Here is a 22,706-nt window from a genome sequence, read left to right as displayed (position 1 = left end):
GAGCTAGGCGAAGCCGCTGCTCTGAGCTTTCTGTAACCTGTTACAAAGTGAACCTTTGTTCACACTGTGAAAGACTTTTTGCAGTTGAATAACATTAGCTTCTGCTAAACCATTGGCTGCAGGGGACTGAATTCAGACCTAAAAATAGGGGAATGTTTAAAGAGTCTGTCCAACTCAGAAGTGAAGAATGTGCAGTTGTAACTAAGCTTGACATCTGCCTGAAGATTACATCATCTGGAGGGGGAAGGGAAAGCTTTCAAAATCAAACTTTTCTGAAAAGTGCTAAACAGCTGTGTCAGCTGATAATCATGCAATGTTTTTGTAGTGTGCCGTGATATTTTTTTAAGTGTAGAAATGCAAAAGAGAGGAAAACTTTGAAGAAACAAGCAAGTTGGTCTTCTCTCTAGATAGACTATTTGCATACTGCTGGTGCTGAAAGACCATTAAAGGTTCCTTACGTTGCAACTAAAGAGCTTCTCAGTGTTTAGGATTCTTCTGTTAAAAGATGCTAACATTATGAGCGTCTATCTATAATATAGTCCATGGATTTGGTAACTTCCAACATATAAGTCGGGGGCTCAGTTAAGAACATAAAAAGAGCTCTGATGGATCAGGCCCTTCTGGTCTAGTATCCTGTTCTCACAGTGACCAACCAGATGCCTGTGGGAAGCCTGCAAGCAGGACCTAAGTATAGCAACACTTTCCTAACTTGTCATCCCAATGCCTTGATATTATGGAGCCTTAAAAGGACCCCCCTCCCCCACAAAAGCACAAACCTTGTCCTCCTCATATAGTGTTTTCTTTTAAGAGCTCTCCAACCACATTCCTCCTTTTCACAGCTGGAGGCAATTGTGCAAGATGGAGTGAAGGTTTCACCCTAAATGCAGTAAGCCAGCATAGTGGGTATATTGCAGATATTAATATTGTGCAGTTTGAAGTGACTGTATTCATGAGAACTGACTGCCTTTTGGGAACGACACATTGTCGAGTCCCATAAATTTAATTAAAAGTTTTGCTTGCAGAACTTTCTTCAAAAACATCAAAATGTGACATTCAAACAGTTGCACTAGACATATGCCAGTCCAAGACATTCTGTGTTCTGCTTCTAAGCTACAGCCTTTGGCATAGGGCTGATCTGTGTGGCAAGCTGATACCCTCTAATAGCTTTCCACATATGTAGAGCAGTCTCCATGTGTACCCAGTTTCAAGCGGCCTCCACTAGGCACTCATATTATGAAAATGGTGTGCATAACCCAAGTCAGCTTCATGTAGGAAGCGCTTTGTATGAAAATAGCCACCACATTTGAGAAAGAATTGCTTAAAATGAGTGTCTATAATGTGGCAGTTTTTTTCTCGCTAAATACCCAGCTTTTTTCACACGCTCCTTGTGAAACCAAGCTGATGACTGGATTGACTCATATATACAATTTGCCTTGAGATCAACTACTGCTTTATAGTGTTGTGTATAGACACTCCTGTGTGAATGTCCTTAACTAAAGTTAAAGTGAATCTACTTTGCCATGAAATTCAAAGTGGTCCAAGGAAAGTCACTGTCACTTGATATCTAATTGTATTATTATATGTAGATGTGAAATTATAAGACACTATGTTTAAATAAAAGTATGTAAGAAATAATACCTCCTTAAAGGCTTTACTGGTTAATAGTATATGTATTTATATATCTATTTCCATTTATAATGGCACTATCAAAATTAAAAAGCCCAGCATAAACCCAGTACAGTGTGCGATACACTTCTATCCTGGAAGACAGAATAAAATACCAAAAACCCCAGAGAGCTTTGTAATCCTAAGTACAGAGGTGAGATTTTCAAGAAAAAGAGACATTACAAAATAGACATTTGGCCTGGTTATTCTGAATAAAAGTGGACCCACTGTGGATCATTATACCAAATAGTACCTTTCACACTTTGTTTCCACCCAACAGCCACATGGAGGAGGAAACGGCCTTGACTTCTTTGTAACCGCAGGATATGAGCAAGTCGGGCAATTATTTTTATTGCTTTAGAACTAAATCAAGCAACGCATGTTCATCTGTTAAACAGATTACATGCTGAAGCCCATCCACCTCTTTGACCAAATGTAAACAAATATTATTCACCTCATAAGTCACAAAACAGGGTATAATTGGCTGGTCATGAAAGCCTTTCTTTTGACCTACTATGTGTTGAATAGAGAGGACTGCAGTGATTGCTGTGAATGCTCACAAATAACAATGCTAATTTGCTGGCACAAACAGGTTAGTCATAACTGCAGATATCCTAAGTCAGGGGTAGTAAATGTGGCACCCACCAGATGTTGCAGACTACAACTCCCATCATGCCTAATCATTTGCAATGCTGGTTGAGACCAATAGGAATTGTAGTCCCAAACATCTGTTACCTACCCCAGTCCTATCCCATAAGTACTATTGTTTCATTTTCAGATTTCTACATTCAGGGAGTCCCTGCATGGGACCTCTGTACATGGGAAAGAGCTCTGGGGCATGTTCCAGTGTACGTTTTTCAGTTCAAGGGATACTGGTCAGACTGATTGACTGATTGAACTGAAAACATGGCCTAGAACAACTTGTGCAATATTCTTCTACATCTGTACATTGTGGGGCAGGCAGACAAGTCCTGAGAAGTACTGATACTGACAGGGTTAAAGTAGACATATCTGGGACAGACCTGTGTATTGAAATTGGCTCTGTCATTGAGTCCAGGAGCAGAGGAGCAGCTTAAAATGAAGCAACGCCAGAGGGGTGCTGAACCCTTCCCCAGCTGGTGCTTTTCACTCCATGACCACTGTGCCACAGTTATGCTTTTTTCCTTGTTGAAGTTTAGAAACCAGGAGCAACCCCACCTGGAAAAAAAATGGATGGTAACAGACATTTCAAGGCACAAAACATCAGTAAGGGAAGGTTCCACTTTTTTACTTCTCCTTGCCCACTCTGCACATTAAATCCCCAGACCAGCCTCAACTTGGTATGGATTCAACACCAGACCTGATTTTAACATATGGTCTGGAGCTATTGTATTTAGTTTGACTCTGCCTTGCAAGAATCTCTCTGAGTTTCCAGTGATTCACAGGAGCCCCTCAGAATGCAGTTTGCAAACCACTGCCATGGCCGAGCAGTTTAGATCAAATGGGTGGCTAACCTGTGACCCTCCCAGAAAGTTGTTGGATTACAACTCCCATCAACTCTAGGCCATCCATCAGGGATGATGGGAGTTGCAGTTCAGTGATGTCTGAAGGGCCACAAGTTAACCCCCTCCCTTGGTTTAGACTGCTCTTGCTCTGCAGTCCAACAGATTGATTGTTCTCAGGTGTCTTTATGCAAAGATCCGTCAGAGAGAAATATCACAGCTAAGTGAAGCTCCATTCTTCTTATTTTTCGGATTTGCATGGTCTTTTTCCTAGCTTTCCTTGATGTGGACTTTTTTTTGTGTTAGAGAAGCCACATGAATCTTGTCTTTACAATGGAAGAAAAAAGACTTCTGGCTTTATTTCATTTTTTTATTGCTCACTAACTTTTATTAGGATATCATAGCATGAGTAATTGTGTGAAAGGTTGGGATGTAAACCTTAATGGGTGAAGTAAATCTCTGAAATAAAAAATAAAAAAATCAACAGCACATGGCAGCACAGCCGATAGGTCAGCTGTACTATAGCAGGCTCCCAGTTTCATGGAACATTAGCAGAACTGATAGAAATGAATAAAGTTTCCACCACAGATGAGGCAGGTTTTATTCCTGTGGACACAGCTTGTTCTTTCTCCTCTTTTTCTTTTTCTTCAAATATATGTTCCAATAGAAAGCCTATTCCCCTGCCTTCTGGATTCACATAATTTAAAAGACTTGTCAATTACACCTTTTCGTGGAACAAGGAATTGCCTTTTTTGACCCATCTAACCTACCTTCTGGTATTCATGGCATGACTAAATAGACTTTTGTTCATCCATCTCCCAGGCTTTTATTTCATGGTAGAATACTTGCTTTTATTTCAAGATGCTGCACAATATATTTATTATTTTCCAAATTCATCTTCTCGCTTTTATACACTATCCCCAGGATACTTAGAATTAACTTCCATCTCTCACTATATACCAGTTTTCTATCACTGCAAATCCTCCAGTACATGAATTTAAGTATTCTATGAAGTTATTTCCCCCCCTTTCCTATATATATATATATATATATATATATATTTGCTTTCGTAGATTTTCACGGGTACAGGAATGCAGGTTTTGGTGTCCTCGGGTGTCTTCCCGTGTAAAAGTTGGGGTGTCTAGGCGAGTGAGACCTCGTCGAAACGTCGCCTAGACACCCCAACTTTTACACGGGAAGACACCCGAGGACACCAAAACCTGCATATATATATATATATATATATAATAACCATAATCTATTTGCAGTATTTAACTGTACTCGTTTTTAGGATGAGATCAGTTGCTTAGTACATTAGTAGCACATTAATGAGATATTGCAAAAGTACCATAAAATCACATGTAAATTAAGAGGTAGTGACTTGATCTTTAGTTTCCTGCAATGAATTTTGTGCATTGCTATGGGTTAAACATGTTGATAGTGCAAAGATAATAAATTTCTACATTAATACTATATCTGGGTAACCTACATAGGTCTGGAAGCATGGAGAGGTATTCTCATATATTAGCCACCCAATCTTTCAGTGTTAAAACATTGACTTCAGAGAGGCTACCACATTGTTGAAAGATTAGACAGTCTCAACAAATCTGTACATGCGTGTGTATTTAGTCAATAGAAAATGTGGCACCTGTGATTTGAAGTAATATCCTGCATGAACACTTACCTGCCACCTTTGTTTTATATCATTTTAATATGTTAAGCATATCTTAACGCTGGTGGAAGAAGAGAGGCATTGTGTGCATACCAAGCTGATAACCAGGCCTTTGAGAGAAATAAGCTTAATGTAAATATTCAAGTGTGCTAGGGAGATGAGCTCACACATTGTAGCCAAGGAGAAGAGAAAAACTCATATCTCATAATGAGCACAATTTAAAAACAGACCATCTACATGCAAGTTAGCTAATTATAATGTTGTGTATTTGGCAGCTCTAGTTTTTGCTTAGTGTTACAATAGGTGAGTGCCATTATTTTGCAGTAGCAATAATGGTGCATCAATAACTAAAATGGAAACCAGGTCTAAAAACCAAGACTAAAAAAAGTGGTAATGCCTAGATCAGCTTTCCCCAACCTGTGGCCCTCCAAATGTTTTGGCCTAAAGTTCCCATCAACCCAAGGCAGCATGACTATTGGTATCTGTCTGTCTCAGGAGACTTTTATTAAAAACAAAAAAAATCATAGATAAATGCAGAAACAGGACAGAATGTAGAAGTTTCACTTATGTGAAATTGACACACGCCAGAAACAGATTGAGCCATCCCTGCTGGATAGTATTTACAATGCCATGGAAACCTATTGAGAAGTGGTTCCCTCTGGCATGGGAAATACTAGAATTTTCATTTTGCTGTGTTGAGATTGTCCCTTGTTTGCATTGCAACTGGAAAAAAACACTGTGAGAATCGGGCTTCAGAATACGCAGAGCAAAAGGCAGTTTCCCATCTGGAACAGATTGCATACATCATGGTTAGGCAAGCTGCTGAGAAAGAAGAATGCTTCATTTGTCATTGTTATGAACTATTGAGCAGACTGAGTGTATGCTAAATATTCTGCAGCAAGAAAAAGAAACTCATTAATTGCCGAGGTAAGGCATAAACTTAAGACAACTTATATGTCAGAAGAGCAAGAAAATAACAAATGGAGCTATTCCTGTCATTACTGATCAGCAGGGTAGTTGGTAAGAGGATGGAAGGTCTCTGTTTCCAACTGCTCATGCCATTCATTTGTTAGGCACCAGTTTTAATAATCAGGGTTAGCTATCTTGGAATGAAGATGGTTTCTAATATTTTGCCTCATTCCTTTCTCCAAGATTTACAGCCTGTTTAATCTGTAAACCATAGATTTGCTTGTATTACCCTGCTTGAGGACTAGCCAGGTGGAGTTCAGCCACCGACTTCTTCAAGTTTAGTTACAGGATCTGTAAACCTCACCGTATTTTCAGTGCCAGGTGGACATTTCAATTCTCTAAGTCATCAGTACTGTTTTTGTGACTGTTCTGATAGTAGCTGTGTGTTCATCCTGCTGTTGAATGGTGAATGTTTTGTAATTGATTATTGTGGACGAGCACATTCAGCGTGTAATTCTGGGTTGTATCCAATGAAGTCATTGTGTGAGTGGAATGACTTCCCCCCACACTACAGAACTTTCTCTCCTTCACTATACTCCATCAAACCCTCTTGGCCAATTTTAGGGGCATGTGGGGAGCTGCACGAGGAGGGGTGGGGAAGAAAAAGTAGGGGAAGTTCAGTTGCATGAGTGGAACTGATTCTGCTTATGCAATGACTTTGCTGGATTTAGCCCATTGTTTTTAACTGGTATATCTGCTATGTATTCTGTTTTTTAGATTTCATTGCTGTCGTAAGTCGGTTTGAGACTTTGGTTATAGAAAGCAACTAAATACATAATAGACGTTGCAATTTATTTGTTTGTCAATAATTGCAGGGAATGCGGGAAATTGAAATTGTAAAGTTAGGAAAATAAAGCAGTGTAAAACCACTGAATTAATGATGATATCTAAGCAAATTTAATGAAGCAAGCTATGAGTCTGGGACCTCAGTGGGACCATGAAGGAAAATCACCTTGTGGAATTCATCTTTCTGTTTTTCTTCTTGGGTACACATGAAATGTGTCATTGGATTTTACCATACTTTTCTCTCTATAACACGCAGATTTTTTCTCCTAAAAAGTAAGGGGAAATGTCTGTGCGTGTTATTGAGTGAATGTGTGGTCCCTGGAGCCGACTGGCTCAAGCGCAGGGGCAAAAATCCGGCAAAAATCCAATCGTGCGAGTCAGGGAGGAGGAAGCTCCGTGAGAGAGGAAGCTGTTGCTTTCCTGCATTCTGCCTCAGGGTCTTACTGCCCACCCTGTTCTATTTCGGTTCCTGTTTGCTCAAATGGAACAAAGAGCAGGCAAATCCCCTCCCCTCCAGGCAAGCAGAGGGGAAAGTAAGGATTGCGTCCTTCCTTCTAACTCCTCTCCGTGCTCTAATGCTTTCTAGGGACTCACAGGCAGCCGGAAAACATGCCGGTGGGAGAGGGGGGGGGCTGGCTTGGGTGGGTGGGGGAAAACTTTTGCCTTCCTTTCCTCCCTCCCGTTAAACCCCTCTCCTGCATTCTGAGCCAGCTGCTTCTCTGCACACTCCTCTCGTGCTCCTTGTCCCTTCTGTGTTTTTCCTTCCCTCCCCACTTAAAACGTAGTTACAAAGCATGGATCCACATGGATCCTCAGGATCTTTGCATTGGGTCACCCCAAATTCACCATCAGATCACATTACATGTCCATGGCTACAGCCTGCACCAAAAAAATCACGCACCCACTGTTGCCTGGGGCTGCAATGGTGCAAAAACGTGGTCACAAAGCATGGATCCACATGGATCCTCAGGATCTTTGCATTGGGTCACCCCAAATTCACCATCAGATCACATAGCATGTCCATGGCTACAGCCTGCACCCAAAAAATCATGCACCTACTGTTGCCTAGGGCCACAATGGTGCAAAAACGTGGTTACAAAGCACAGATCCACAGGGATTCTCAGGATTTTTGCATTGGGCTACCCCAAACTCACCATCAGATCACATGTCTGTGGCCACAGCATGAGGCACAAAAATGATACATCCACCGTTTCATTCAGAATTTCCCCCCCCCCCCTTGTTTTCCTCCTCTAAAAACGATGTGCATGTTATGGTCAGGTGCGTGTTATAGAGCGAAAAATACGGTAGATCCCTCTATGATTGAATATACATACATACATGCAGGCATACATACATACATAGATACATCATTTTATTTGTATGCTGCCTTTCCATAGTTCAAACTATGCTCAAGGTGGCTTACAACCTGAAAAAATACATAATACAACATAACAAAAGTAGTCATAAACAATAACTAAAACAAAAAATACAAAACCAAATTGATCTAGTTCTGTGTAGTATAATAAGATATAAAATAACGATAACAGAAAAATCAACAGCAGCAACAACAACTCCAAAACTATACCCCAGCCTGTCCAGCAGCTTCAGCTTTTGTACCTGGAGTTAGTCAGGGCCCCACCCTCCCATGCCAGGTGGGAAAAGGCCGGCAAAGCAGGGAGGAGGTCCAATCTTAAATACGTGTATTGCCAAGGATGTTGTTTTTGTTTCAAACATTGCAAATTTTGGACAAGATGGATTGTTTCAAGAAGTGGCAGAGAGATATTTCCAGATTTGTCTGGCAGGGCAAGAAACCTCGAATAAAATTTAAGATATTAACTGATGTTAAAGAAAGAGGTGGATTTGCCCTGCCAGACCTTAAACTTTACTATGAATCAGCTGCTTTTTTCTGGCTGAGAGAATGGCTTCTTCTTGAAAACACTGATGTGTTGGACTTAGAAGGTTTCAACAATGTATTTGGTTGGCATGCATATCTGTGGTATGATAAGGTAAAAGCACATAAAGCGTTTAAAAACCATATTGTTAGAAAAGCACTGTTTAATGTTTGGATAAGATATAAGGATTTGTTAGAAAATAAAACCCCAAGATGGTTGTCACCAATGGAAGCGAAGGCACAGAAAAAACTCAATATGGAGGCCAAATGGCCAAAATATTGGGAAATTTTGGAACAAGATAGAGATAGAGTAAAACTGCAGATCTTTGAAAAATTAAAAAACAAAGTGCGAGATTGGCTCCATTATTACCAAATAATGGAGGCATATAACTTGGACAAAAAAGTTGGCTTCCAGGTGGAAAAATCAAAATTGGAAACAGAATTACTAGATCCCAAAATTAAGAATTTGTCAAGAATGTATAACTTCCTGTTGAAATGGAACACTCAGGATCAAACGGTGAAATCTGCTATGATTAAATGGGCACAAGATGTTGGACATAACATTATGATGGCTGACTGGGAACAGTTATGGACCACAGGTATGAAATTTACAGCATGCAATGCTCTAAGAGAGAATTTAATGAAAATGATTTATAGGTGGTACATGACACCAGTCAAGCTTGCAAAAATTTACCATTTGCCCGAAAATAAATGTTGGAAATGTAATGAGACTGAAGGTACATTCTTTCACCTTTGGTGGACATGCCCAAGGATTAAGACATTCTGGGAGATGATTTATAATGAAATGAAAAAGGTATTCAGATATACCTTCCTGAAGAAACCAGAGGCCTTTCTCCTGGGCATGGTCGGCCAGTTGGTGCCAAAGAAGGACAGAACTTTCTTTATGTATGCAACAACAGCAGCAAGAATACTCATCGCAAAGTATTGGAAGACACAAGATTTACCCACCCGGGAAGAATGGCAGATGAAGTTGGTGGACTATATGGAATTGGCAGAAATGACTGGCAGAATCCGAGACCAGGGAGAAGAGTCGGTGGAAGAAGACTGGAAAAAATTTAAAGATTATTTACAGAAATATTGTAAAATTAATGAATGTTAGAAAAATGATGGAATGAAGTTATATGGCTTTAGCAGAAATGTTATAAGGAATTAGGCACAGACAGATTGTAAATGTATTAAAGGGAAAAAACAAGGTTAGAATATGATAAGATAAATTATAGTACAGAAAACAAAGGAAGATGGAAAGGAATTGCTGAAACAATTAATAGAAGTGGAATACAAAAAGGGAGGTGTGAGGAGGTCGCTGAAACAAGTGAACGAAAGTTATGATATCGAAATTATTGGATGTGTTTTTAAATTGTTTTTGTTTTGTTTGGTTGATTTAATGTTTTAGGGTTTGGGTTGTGTGGTGTTTTTGTTTTTGTTTTTGTTTTTGTATTGTATTGTATTGTATTGTCTTGTATTCTTTTCTTTTGTAATTTTTAAACTGCTAATAAATATTATTATTATTATTTTTTTAAAAAAATTAAATACAAAGCAATGTGAATTAATCACCTTAAAATGCAGATTCCAGAGAAAAAACCATTGTCCTGCCTTGAACCACCATTTTTCTTTTCACTGCAGGTGCAGAATTGTCTCATGTCAGTATGGTATGGCTTATTATACCAGTTAATGTCTGAGGTAGCACCTTTCCCTGGTCACTTCCTTCTATTGTCAGTTCACTCGAAGTGGGCAGAGTTGGAGCTATCTGTTCATGTGGGAAAGAAGAGAGTCCAAGTTTTCAACCTTCCTGTACTGTATTCTGCAGAAAGCAATTGGTTGTCCTTGTGGTTAGTTTTACAACAGGAAAAATGGAAACAATTTTTTTTCTAAATACATATGCAGACCTACAAATCCAGGTGGCCTAGTGGCAGAAACAGTGCCAGATTTACGTATAAGCTAAACAAGCTATAGCTTAGGGCCCCACTCTCTTGGGGGGCCCAAAAAAAAATTTAAAGGAAAAAACTGGATGTACATTTCCAAAATATAAGATAAAAAACAAATAAAATAAAATGTACATACAGCAACAGTGTTTTGTGTTGTGTAGGCTCCTATGAATTACCATATAGCATATATTCAACACCAAAAACAGTGATAATCTGTTTTTGACAAAGGACAGCTGGACATATAAAGGGCCCCATTACCTTCAGTAGCTTAGGGCCTCATCAAACCTAAATCCGGCCCTGGGCAGAGAAGAACCAAACTCTCTATTGGTACTTGTTTCCAGTGCTTTTTTCTGAGGGGACACAGGGGTACGCATAAACATTTTGTGAATCTTTGTACTTTTGTCCATTTACTGTATTTATTTTTCCCAATGGTGATTTTCTTGAGTCAAAATGAGAGTACCTGTAAAGATTTTTTAAAAGAAAAAAAGTATTGCTTGTAGTTGCACCCGAGAAGGCAATTCCCAAACCTCAATAGATATGGACATGCACAAGGGGCTTTCTCTGTCACTCTTCTGCATTAAAGATCTCTGAGCCATTAAAGCAAAGGAGCTTGTCCTGAAATGGAAGCACTGTACTCCAGCTCTTTCTCTCTGCCTCTGAAATTTGCCACTTGAGTACACGGCAAAGACAATTGTCACTTAATGCAGGTTAAGGAGACCAGTGAAAAAATTACAAACCTTGTCTGGCAGGCGTTTCCTGTATTTCTCTGCAACAAGAAGGATAATTTTAGCAAGCTAAAGAATTATTTGTATTTCTTCCAGGAGAGAGGGATAACTGTCTTGCACTGTGAAAAAGCAAACAAACCTCACAAACTTCAATGAGCAAAAAACCACCGAGCCATTGCAATTTTAATTAAAAGAAGAACTTCCCAGTTATGGTAAATGACCCTGGGTTTGGGGTTTTTGCTTTCATTTCCACATCTTTTTAATCTACTTGGAATTTCAAAATCTATTACTTGTTTGCACACTATGCAAACAAGTCTGTAGTTATTCTTGATTGTTGCTTTCCTTACTGTTATTTTGAGCTGCTGCTAGAGGTCTAAAGGTTTTTAAGTAGTTTCCCGTAGGGTGCTGAGAATACTCAGCTAGAACACCTTTTGAAAGGAGGTGTGGCTCTGGCTACTGTCAGTGCTATCTCTGACCATTTTGTGTTCAATTGCATAAAGTTCAGCTCTTCCTTGGTGGCTTCCCATCCCATATATAAAACTCAACATATTAATGCTGGGCACTGAATTCAATGTCTACCCATGGGTCCACTTTATGTTAGAATGCCTGGCTATGCAGTCAACACTGAGACATAATCATTGTATTATTTTAAAGGAAATCAGGAGCCAGATGTGCAATGCTTTGCCACAGGAGAAGTATTATATTGTGACTATTTTTAAGAACTCTGAAATTGCTTTAATGGTGGGATGTAATGGAAAGTACACGGTTGGAAATGGCAAACATTTTGTTCATGGTGTGTGAGTGTGTGTGTGTGGCAGGCAAACTACTTGGTTCATATTGCAGAGGATTTTTGTATCCTAGCCAGAGCAGGCAATATTTAGCCCAAATGTGGTCTCTCGGCCCTGTGCTTTTGTATACTTGTGTACTAATATGGTGGTTGTCAAGGGATTTGCTGATGCCAGAGCACAGCTTGTTATATAAAAGGACAATTGAGAGGAAGCAGCGGGATACTGTGTATAAAATGATTTAAGATCTTACCCATATTCAGCAACTCGGAGCACACGTTCAGCCAGACAGATGCTTCCTGGATTAATCTGAACAACTGGACCTGATGGAAACTCAATTAAGCAGCTTTACTGTTCCGGATTCTCTAGTTTACAATACCACATGCTGCTATTCCAATTATAACATTGTTTCCTACATTTGCTTGATTCTTGGCTGTTTGAATAACTGCCATGGAAATACCCTTTAAAACTGTGCAGGCTGAAATGAGAGTTATAGAAATATGGTGCAGTACTGTCTCTGCATTCAAACTGAGTTTGCTAATAGCAAACTTAAGTTTCACTAACTTGGCCTGGCAATGTGTATTGGTGAGGACAGTGAAGTCAAAAGAATGTTTCCGGGTTGTGTTCTTGCGCAAGTCCAATTTATGGGTGTTTAAGGTTTTGTGATCTTTGCTTAGATTTATTCTTTACTGCTGCAATTAGGAGACAGTGATATGACAGTACTTCTGCTTCTTTCAGTTGAGAAGTGGAAGGTGTGAAAACCGACACTTCTTCTATAGGTCTACGAAGCTCACAGAGACTGCTGGGGAATGCATAGTTATTCATAGCTGGTGTAGGTGGATGCCCCAGAGGAAGAGATCGTATCTGACCTATACCATGCCAGTGGGATCATGGGGAGTTGCATTATGGACATCTTTAGAATGATTTTTTTGAAAAGTAAATGAGGTATCTATCTGGGTAGCTAAGAAATAGAGATGTAGCTTTAGATTCTCAATATACTGAAGACATATCCTGAGCCTGTTCAGTAAAAGCTCTCCTTCTGTCCTCCTGTTGCTATTAAGTTAGCATGGCACATGAGCAAGTACAAATACTCTCTTTGGGACATGCTGATATTGATATGTGCCAAATGGATATGCTCACAGTCCCTTTGATAAAGAGCCCAGAAAGAAACCTGACCTTGGAATTTTCTTCGGTAGATATGAAACGAATCTATAAACATGGTAGCGGAGAGTATCCTTTTTCATTTCTGTTGATTACTTTTTCCGGAATCATGTAATTCAAATACCTGGCTCTATTCCTATTCTCTTTCACAACTGTAGCAAGCTGACAGAACTGAGATGGGAAGAAAACAAGCACCAACATGATATAGTATTTACTGGATGTATATCTTAGGAAAACTTTCAATAAAGACTTAAGGAAAAAGAGAAAGGACATGGAAGTTTTTAGGAACCTAGGACTGATGTTAATCACAGTGTTAATCAAGCCACTGTGTTTGAATTTAGAATAACTTGGTCCCCAGAAAATGACCCCATGAAGAAAAGTTTATCCAAATAAATAGTGACTGCCAGCCATAATTTGTAGGTCATAATTTGTACTGCCAGATGAATAGTGCAACCTGGTGACATGTCTATTCAGAAATATGTCTCACTAAGTTAAATTGGACTCACACCTTGGTAAGTAGCTTTAAGATTATGCATTAATGATTTTCAACCCAGAAGCAAAAAAGTCAAAATGTTCTCCTTCCTTTGATTTTTCTTACCTTCAACCCCTATTGTTTTCCTTTGGGAATCTGGAAACATTGGCTGTGGTGCAGCATGTACTGTGATTGGTTTGGATGTAGGAGACCCAGACTCATATACCTGCTCAGCGATGACCCTAGGCAAGTCAAAACTTGGAACCATCACTTCTTTACAGAGGATTTGTTTTAACTGATTAAATTTCTACAGACCCCCCCTTTAAAAACAAACCTTTTCACAAGGCAGTACACAAAAAATATAAATTAAGCAAGTATATAGAAATAATCTAAAAATACATAATTTTAAAGAGCATCAGTAACATTAAAATATCAAATAATTATCCATCACTGTGATTAACTCAGGTAGTATGTAGGCATTCTGCAGTTTAGTAACCCACACAATTCTTGTTGGCAGGCAGACTTTTGTCTTCTGGGTTTCTGGGAGTTTTCCTGTTGTTTTTCTGTCTCTCACAGCTACAATAAACCTACCATTAAAATTATGGACTGGTCATTTCTTTGTCAGAGGGCAAATGGGCAGATTTAGAAGGGGATCAAATAATTTTTTCCTTCACTGTACATAAGGTTCCTTGGAGTTATTGAGCAAGTACTATATAGTATATGCAATATCTCCCTCTATTACAACATTTCATGGCTATAAGCCTGAATGTCCATTAGGTGGCATTATGTACACAAAGTGTGGTTCACCAGCAACTGGGGACTTTCCAATGAGTAGCCAGTATAGCATTTCATGAATTGCTTTTTCACAGACATGTTAGTGGAGCAGAAAAGTCAGTACCAAGAAAAAACAGGAGCACAGGTTTTGGCTCTCTTGCCTGATTCCCTCTCTGGTGAGTTTGTACCAGAAATGAAATCCTCTTGTATCCTCTTGCAAGACTTCAGATTAGTCTCTTAGACAGTGCTGACCTTTCCTGAAAATAAGATATAAAATCAGCAATCTACCTTACACCAAGTCAGCTCATTGAGCCACTTAACTCAGCAGGTGCCCAACATTTCAGACTGGAATCTTTCCAGACCTAGTTGGAGGTGCCTAGGGTTGAACTGGAGATCTCTTGCAAACAGAATATGTTACCAAATTACAGCCACTGTGCATTAGAAAATATCAACATAGCAGACAGCTTCTCTGAAGGACAGCTTGGTTAACAACATTAATTCCCCCCCCCCTACAATACATGGCTACTGGGTCCACGCAGCAGCAAGCCCCATGAACTGAGAATATGCCCCACAGCATGCCTCTGTAATATGCATGTAAACAAGGACTGTACAACAAACAAATCAATGCAGAAAGAATTATCTGAGAGAAAGAAATAATTGAAAAGCTATTATTACCACAGATTTATCTACCTCAGAGCTTGCACCCTGGAATGTTGGCCAGGCCACTGCAGGCCTAAGTGCCGTAGATGGAGCCTGTTTGTAAAGCGATGCATTGATTAAACTATGTATACGTTAACCTTTGGGTCAAGTGTTAAAAAGAAAATGTTTCAGCAACAACCACCTTGACAGCTAGAGCTTGGCTGAGCGCTACAGCATGGGGGAGGCACTCTGCAGAACACCAAAATGGTGTCTTTGCCTTCTTCCTCCAGCAAACTATTTATCTTCACAGTTGGCTGTGGTGAATTTTAGCCTGAAATCAGCCAGGGCTCCACTGGGCCTTCTGGTTGTTGCATGGGGCAGAGTGTAAAAGCCTGGGCAAATCTAACTTGAGTTTTAAAAATGAATATTGCTTTTATATTTTCATGATTTGCTTCTATTCAGGCCTATGAATATATTCCTCTTTATTTTACTTACATATAATTAATAGTACATAATTAAAATGATGTGTATAACTATAATCTATGTATTAAAAAGAAAATAAAAACAGTATATATGCAGATATAAATATTTATTGCTAAATATTCATAATATTATAATATCTGTTTATCACTGATTATGGTCCAGGGGTGTGGGGGGCGGGCACTTCACACTAGCTTGCTTTTGATCCATTTTAGGACCTGGTTAATCACTGAAATATAATAAACTTTACTGTAATGAACAAAACAGATTTATGTTGCCATATAAATAAAATATCTGGTTTCTAAATATTTTTGGTTTTTTGTAGATATTACAATAAAATATCTGTTTTGTTATTCACAGTAATCTGTGTGTGTGTGTGTGTGTGAGTGTGTGTGTGCGCGCGCACACACCCACACCCCCACACACCGTCTCCCAGGAACATTTTAATTGGTGGGTGTGTCTCACACACACAATTTTTTTGAATTGTTCATTTTATTCATTTATTCAAATGAATCATATAGTAGATCATATAAGGGTTTACTGCCTCATGTGTTCTCTCATTCCATTAGGCTATGAAAAGACCCCTCTTTTCAATGAAGTTATTGTCCCACTGTCTAGGTTGCTGAACCTTAATGGTCAGTTTAACCATCTGTCCAGAGCCCCAGATTTTGATTAACCAGTCTTCCAGTTTGGGAAGTCTTCTCAGACTATATGAGAATTTTAAAATGCACTAAATTCAACTGCAACCATAAACCTTTCCCTAACTCTCCTCTCCTCCCTGCTTGCCAGCATGAAAGTAAGAATTACCATATTTTTTCGTGTATAAGACTAGTTTCCCCCCTAAAAAATAATGTCCAGAATTTGTGGGCATCTTATACATGGGGGCCATCTCCCCCAATTTTCTTAAATCGGAGTCCCCCAAAATAGGGGGGGGTCTTATACATGGGGGCATCTCATAGATGGAAAAATACAGTAGGTTATTCTCTTTTCCCTTCTCCCTATTACAGTAATTCAATATAACAGAAGTCCGGAGATGCTCCAGTTTGTCCGTACAGATGGTCAGGGGTACAATTAACATACACAAAATCATGAAGACCTTATTTGTAAAGATGCAGCTGGCAGAGTGTTTTCCAGCCCCGTGGTATATACAACAAATTTCCACCATATGGCATAAAGCTTTTGTGGTTTTTTGGTTCCTTTTAATATCCATGTTTCATGTGTTATCTTTTCCGTTATAGCTATATGCCAGACGGTTTCAATAACAAAGCTCAATACTAAAAACGCTGCAACTCCTTACATTTTTTGAGCAATAGATTGCCTTGCCACCACTAACAAAAACCTTCACAAGTCCTTCATTTAAATGTCTTCATCTGTGCCTTCAAACATGTATAATATGGACAGTTGTGCTGCATATTGATTAATGAAGTATTTAGCAATCTCATCACGTACTGCTCCCCCAAATCCCTGAACTATCGGGCATTCCCACCAAGCAGAGGTGCCATCTTGTGCCCAATATTGAGGGGGTCCAGTGTGACTGCATTCACATCGTTGGGAGGAGGCTGAGTGCAGAGCCCAGCACTGCGTGGCTTCAGTGGCCAGTAGCTTCTCTTCTCTGTTGCTAAGAAGGAGCTGGTCACTGATGCTGCACCACACGTGGCTCTGTGCCCAGCCTCCTTTGCCTCCTCAACATTGGGGGGGGGCTCAGCCCCCTGCCAACAAATATTGAGAGGGTCAAAGACAGCTCCACTCCTAGGAGTTGGCACCTATGTCACCAAAGGTGATAATATATCTACAGCCATACCAACCAACTGGTGTGTGTCCCAAGACGATATGTGACACCTATGCAGAACTTTGATGTTATTTCCCTTAATGTAGGCAGATATTGATTTAGCAGATTTATCAAACAGTAGGGAATTCCATCCTGGGGCCTCTTATTTCATAGTCTAGATTTGTTTCCCATATATACATTGAAGTATCACCAAAAGCGTTGCTTACTTTTTCAATACTTGTGCTATGGCCAATGAATGCCTTAAAAAGGTAAAGGTAAAGGACCCCTGACCGTTAAGTCCAGTCGCAAACGACTCTAGGATTGCGGCGCTCATCTCGCTTTACAGGCCGAGGGAGCCGGCATTTGTCCGCAGTTTTGGGTCATGTGGCCAGCATGACTAAGCTGCTTCTGGAGAAACCAGAGCAGCACATGGAAATGCTGTTTACCTTCCCAGTGGAGCGATACCTATTTATCTACTTGCACGTTGACATGCTTTCGAACTGCTAGGTTGGCAGGAGCTAGGACCGAGCAATGGGATCTCACCCTGTCACGGGGATTTGAACCGCCGACCTTCCGATCGGCAAGCCCTAGGCTCAGTGGTTTAGACCACAGCACCACCCGCGTTACTACTTTTAAAAGAGAAGAGACATTGTGAGGTTCGAAAATGGCTCTTAGGACCTATGGTGACTTAATTTCATGGCGCCACTCAAAAATCTTGCAATGTCTGGTCATTTTTATCCTAAAGTTATCTCCTAGTATGTTTCGTTAACTGTGTTGTGTTCTGATCCATGTATTCGATGCATTTTTTTCGATGCCAATAAAGGAGATTTATTAATTTTTAAAGAAAAAGCGAGAGAATTTAAACAGGTAACCGGAAAGGAGATAAAGCAATTTCAGGTTAAAATTTGCTTCCAGCTCAAGAAAAAGACAGCAACAACTAAGGTTTGGTCTGAATCTCTTTTACAGATTCCTTGGCAATAATATTTTGCATGGAAAGCCGCAGTTTTCCTCAGTGTGTTCAGATAAAAATTTTGTGCAAATGGTTCGTTCATTTGTGAACTTTCTTCATTCCGGTGCTATGAGGCAGGGAAAAGATAATTGCATTTCTGGGACTGTTTATTTTTAAAAGCCAATGTGTCAAAGTGCTGTTAATAATGTAAACATTTCCAGGGTCTTTAAGAATTATACAGACAGAAGGAGTGTGATGGGAAAGGGGACGGGAAGACATTGTTGCACCCTACCAGTGAATTTTCACAGGGATCAAAAGATTTCCCCTCCCACAGAAGAAGGTTGTTTAGCTGGCAGGGATGTTCTGGGTCAGTGTTGCAGCCACTCAGCAGGAAATTGTTAGTTGACTGATCCTCCACAACAGCTGGCTATGGAAGAATGAGGTCCACAGACAGATAGGTCTCTTTCCCTCCACAGTTAGCGGTGGGAAAACTGAATCATGATATAGTTATCTCTACTTACAAAGCCAGGACAGAGGATTTTTGTGTCTGTTCAGATACTTTGGGAGCTAGGCCTATTCTTCAACAGAGAGGTGAGTCCCACTCTAGCTAAATATTTGACACTGAGCTGTCGAGCCTCTATATGAAATCAAAGCACACTATGGCTGTTTCTGCACTGCTGCACATAGCATCTGTTCATGAGTTAAGATCATATATAAAGCAAGCTAACACAGGGATGAGGAACCTGTGGTCTTCCAGATGTTGTCTAAATTGGCCAGAAGCACTTAATCTAGCATCACTGCTGGTGGTAGTGGTGGGCAGAGCAGGGCAGGAAAACTCACCTTGTTGCACAACATGGAAGTTGCTGCTGGTAACCAAGAGGGGAAGGAGTAAGGCAATCAGGAAGTCAGTGCAGTGCAGATGCAGCGTCAGAGCCAATCTGATGCTCCTACTACCGCTTCACCTGCACCACACCCACCCCCCTGGCCACTTTGCACCCCTCAGTTATGGGCAGTGACCTTTGCATTGGGAAGCTACGTGAGCAATACTGCCCCACCCCACAGACTGCTACTGACTGTGCTCGGCTTTACTCTCCCTGCACTTTGCTCATTCCTACATGCTTTCTTCCTAGAGATGATGACTCCATTAGTTTCAATTTAACTCCCTTTCTGACCAGTTTAGACATCAGCTGTATACATGCTTACCTGGGAAATAAGCACCATGGAACTCAGTGAGACTTACTTCTTGCACAGACATGTAAAAGTGTCCCCTGCTAATCACACTTCATTATTCCACTGAATGTTTTCCACATATTTGTTCTATGCCAATGCTTTTATAGATACAACCTAGTTAGATTTTAATTCATTTTAGTTGATAGGATTAGCTGTGTTTTATTGGTAAAATTCTCTGTTCCAATTTAGACGCTGTTCCAGGAATGTTTATTTTCACAGTAATGCTGTACACTCCTACTGTGCCTGAGGGGGAAAACTGAGTGTCTTCTGGGACAAAACCTTCTTGCCTTGCTGTCACAAGCAGTCCTACTATAATAAATGTTCATGAGTAAGGCAGACTGGGTTTGGCTCTTCATGCATTTAAGAATGAATAAATAAATAATCTTTCTTGGGCTGTGCAATTCACCATTTATAGTAATGCAGCAAGCCCTTATAGTTTGATTTTCCTAGAGCGACTGCCATCTGGGAGATTAAAAAAAACCTCTTAAATTGACTTGCGATTGAAAGCTTGGTCCCTGAGCAACAGCAATTCATATGCTAAAAGGAGCCCATTCTTTTCCTGGAGCTTTATGGACTTACATACACTTTAAGTTGCCCTGCTGCATATTTCTATGGTAATCACACCGCAGCACACAACAGTGTCAGGGAGACTCATTTTTCTATCAGATCTGTTCCTATGCCCAGAAGATACAGCTATGTGCTTATGGGCTGCTCCATTCACAGGCTGCTTACACCGGTGTAGTCCTATAGTCTTCACTAGGTCTGTACCAGTGTAAGTGGGCAACTAATCTCATAGACTCTGTTCCTCAAACCAATCTGTTGTTGCGAGTCTTATTCATTATGAAACCTTTGAGAATAGACCTGCTCTGGTAATGTGCTGTATGCTCACAGATGTACATTTACATAAATGTATATATAATCTTGTTCAAACATTGGAAAATAATAATCGTAAAAGAAATTATGCAGAGGTAAGTATGGTCAGTTGGTAACAAAGCTTAATCATAGGATGAAAATCACAAAAATCCCTATGAATATTTAACACACACAATATAAATCTCACAATTTGCCCTGTTTCTTTGAGAAAGCTCATAAGGATCAAGAGCTATTTCAAAGGGATTTTATTACATAAACATATTCCCTTTCACTATTGCGTTTTGCTAGGGTATATCTTACCAGGAATATAAACCACAGGGGAGGTATGTTTGTAGTTCCTTTTGATTATCTATTATTATTGCTCTCACAAGAAAGTGAAGTGGTGCCTTTTTATCTAAAAATATCACTGCATGAAAATTAGCTCGGAGAGATGAAGCGCCATGTGTGTTATTGTGTTGCTTCTCATCTCGTTGCCTAAATCCTATTGCTAACAGGATTAGCTGTGCTGGACCTTCCAATGAAAATCTGGATTTCAAAGAAATTTATAAATTCACACATTCCCCATTAAATCATATTCCTTATGTTCATATAATTATTCTCTACTGATAGCACATCTGCCATACACTTTTCTACGTTAGATTAAGGTCAGGTGATGTTAATGGACCGTTGCATATTCTGATATTCTTCCTGGGTTGTATGCTGCCGTCGAAATGTTTTAAGACAAAATGAGAAACTGAGAGACCAATATTTGGACATGGTTCACCAAGGATAGAGCTCATCTCTTCTGGTTTTCAGCTGTTTTCTGTTCAAAGGGGAGAAGTTTTATGCTGGGGATACATGTTTTGCAGTGGAGGATAGGTTAGAGAATGGGTACATCGCCTAGTGTGTGCATCCAAATCAATAATTTGCTGCTTATGGCAAGGTAGAGAGCAAGAGGTATTCTTCCCATGAAAACAGGTGAAGATCCTTCACCTACACCTCTTCTTATAGCCCAGATCATATGGCAAAGTCTAACAGATATTAAATTTGGCTTAATATTATGAAGTGTAAAGCTTTGTATGTACCCACTGAAGTACAGAAATAGGTAATGGGTATAGAATTAATAACCTGGAAAATATTGGTTTTTCTCCATCCCACCCCTTTTGATCTCATCTGTTAAACTTCAGAGATAGGCTTGAAAATGTATGGCCAGTGCTTGGTGAAATGTTAGAAACTGGAGAAGAATCTGAGGCTAGATTTCTGCCGTTCACATGTCAGTGCCCTGTACCATTCTTTGTCTTGTAGTGTGATAAGCAAAAGAAACGTTGCAAAATAATTAAACCTGCTTAATGTTCGGAGAGTTTTTAGAATCCAGCTTTTCTTGGTCCTGAATTCACGCTTACTACAGGGCGAATTTATTCATTTTAAACACAGTGAATACTCTGCCTTGCTTAGGAAGCATTCTGATGGTTATGGAGGAGCCATGATGGAGAATATGCTGTGCCTCCTTGGTTGGAAATAGGATGCTTCTGAATACCAGCTGCATGAAATTGCAGGAGTGGAAGAGTGCTGTTGTGCTCAGGTCCCGCTTGGGGTTAAAGGATATATTCAGAATGTGCATACTTTCAAAATGCTTTTCGCATGCTGCATCTGGATTGCTAGGTGTTCTTCTGGGTGGGTCTTTAACCGATATCATTGCCAGCAATGTCGAGTGTTTTGCAAAAGCTGTTGACAGCTCTTTAAATTGTAGCGCTAACATGGTTGTTGCTGTTTTTCAAACGGAATCATACATCACATACCTCTCGTTAACAATTCCACGTCTTTTTAATTGCTTGAGAAGCCCCACACTTGAACACCCCCTCTCCATTTTTTTGTTTTGCTTTTTGAGATCTTTGTAGATATTTAAAACAATGTTGGCATAATATCATTTTACTCTTAAGGACAAGAATCTTTTGTTTTTCATTTTTCATAAAATCTCTGAAATAGCTGCTCTCTTCCTAAACTGCATAGCAGGTCTGCGTCTGTTTCCATGAACTGTGTACAACTCAACTTGCAAGCATCTGCCTGTACAAACACCATGGCTATCAGCAGAGAGACTTCCTTTAAAACCATCTCTAATAAGGCTTTGCTTCTTTGCCTGGCCCTGAATAATAGCTGTTCACCTCTCCTCTTTCTCCAACAGGAGGCTTTAATTACAGAACAGACTCTTAACGAGCAGATTGAGACAGAATACCCTTTGACCTCATCCACATTTCTGCATGTCTGTGCTTAGGCACATTGCCTTGGCAGGACCATTTTATCTGAATTCCTTTGGTTCCATGTTCCAACTTCTTCAATACAAACTGGCTGTGTCATGTTCTGATCCTATGCTTGTGTGTGCGCACTTTTAAAAATGTTCTCTCCTCCCAGGCTTTTGGCAATCTAACGGGAACACAATTACATGTTGATGCTAATATCTGCA

At 39.9% G+C, this 22,706-nt stretch overlaps 1 protein-coding gene across 2 annotated transcripts in view; it reads left to right on the top strand.

Moving 5' to 3' along the window:
* The window catches only part of LHPP (phospholysine phosphohistidine inorganic pyrophosphate phosphatase), a 117,648-nt gene that overhangs the window by 49,961 nt on the left and 44,981 nt on the right, over window positions 1-22,706 (top strand). Inside the window, exon 7 of one of the 2 annotated variants that reach the window (XR_014157008.1) lies at window positions 11,232-11,347. The exons of the other annotated variant lie outside the window; for it this stretch is intronic. The gene's annotated coding sequence lies outside the window, so the exon portion shown is untranslated. The remainder of the gene's footprint in view (window positions 1-11,231; window positions 11,348-22,706) is intronic. 2 annotated transcript variants of the gene reach the window in all.

The sequence above is a fragment of the Podarcis erhardii genome (genome assembly GCF_964252035.2).
Source record: "Podarcis erhardii genome assembly, chromosome: 5".
Lineage (NCBI taxonomy): Eukaryota > Metazoa > Chordata > Lepidosauria > Squamata > Lacertidae > Podarcis > Podarcis erhardii.
The sequence above is the reverse complement of the archived record's forward strand: the minus strand, read 5'-3'. Positions and strand labels throughout refer to the sequence as shown.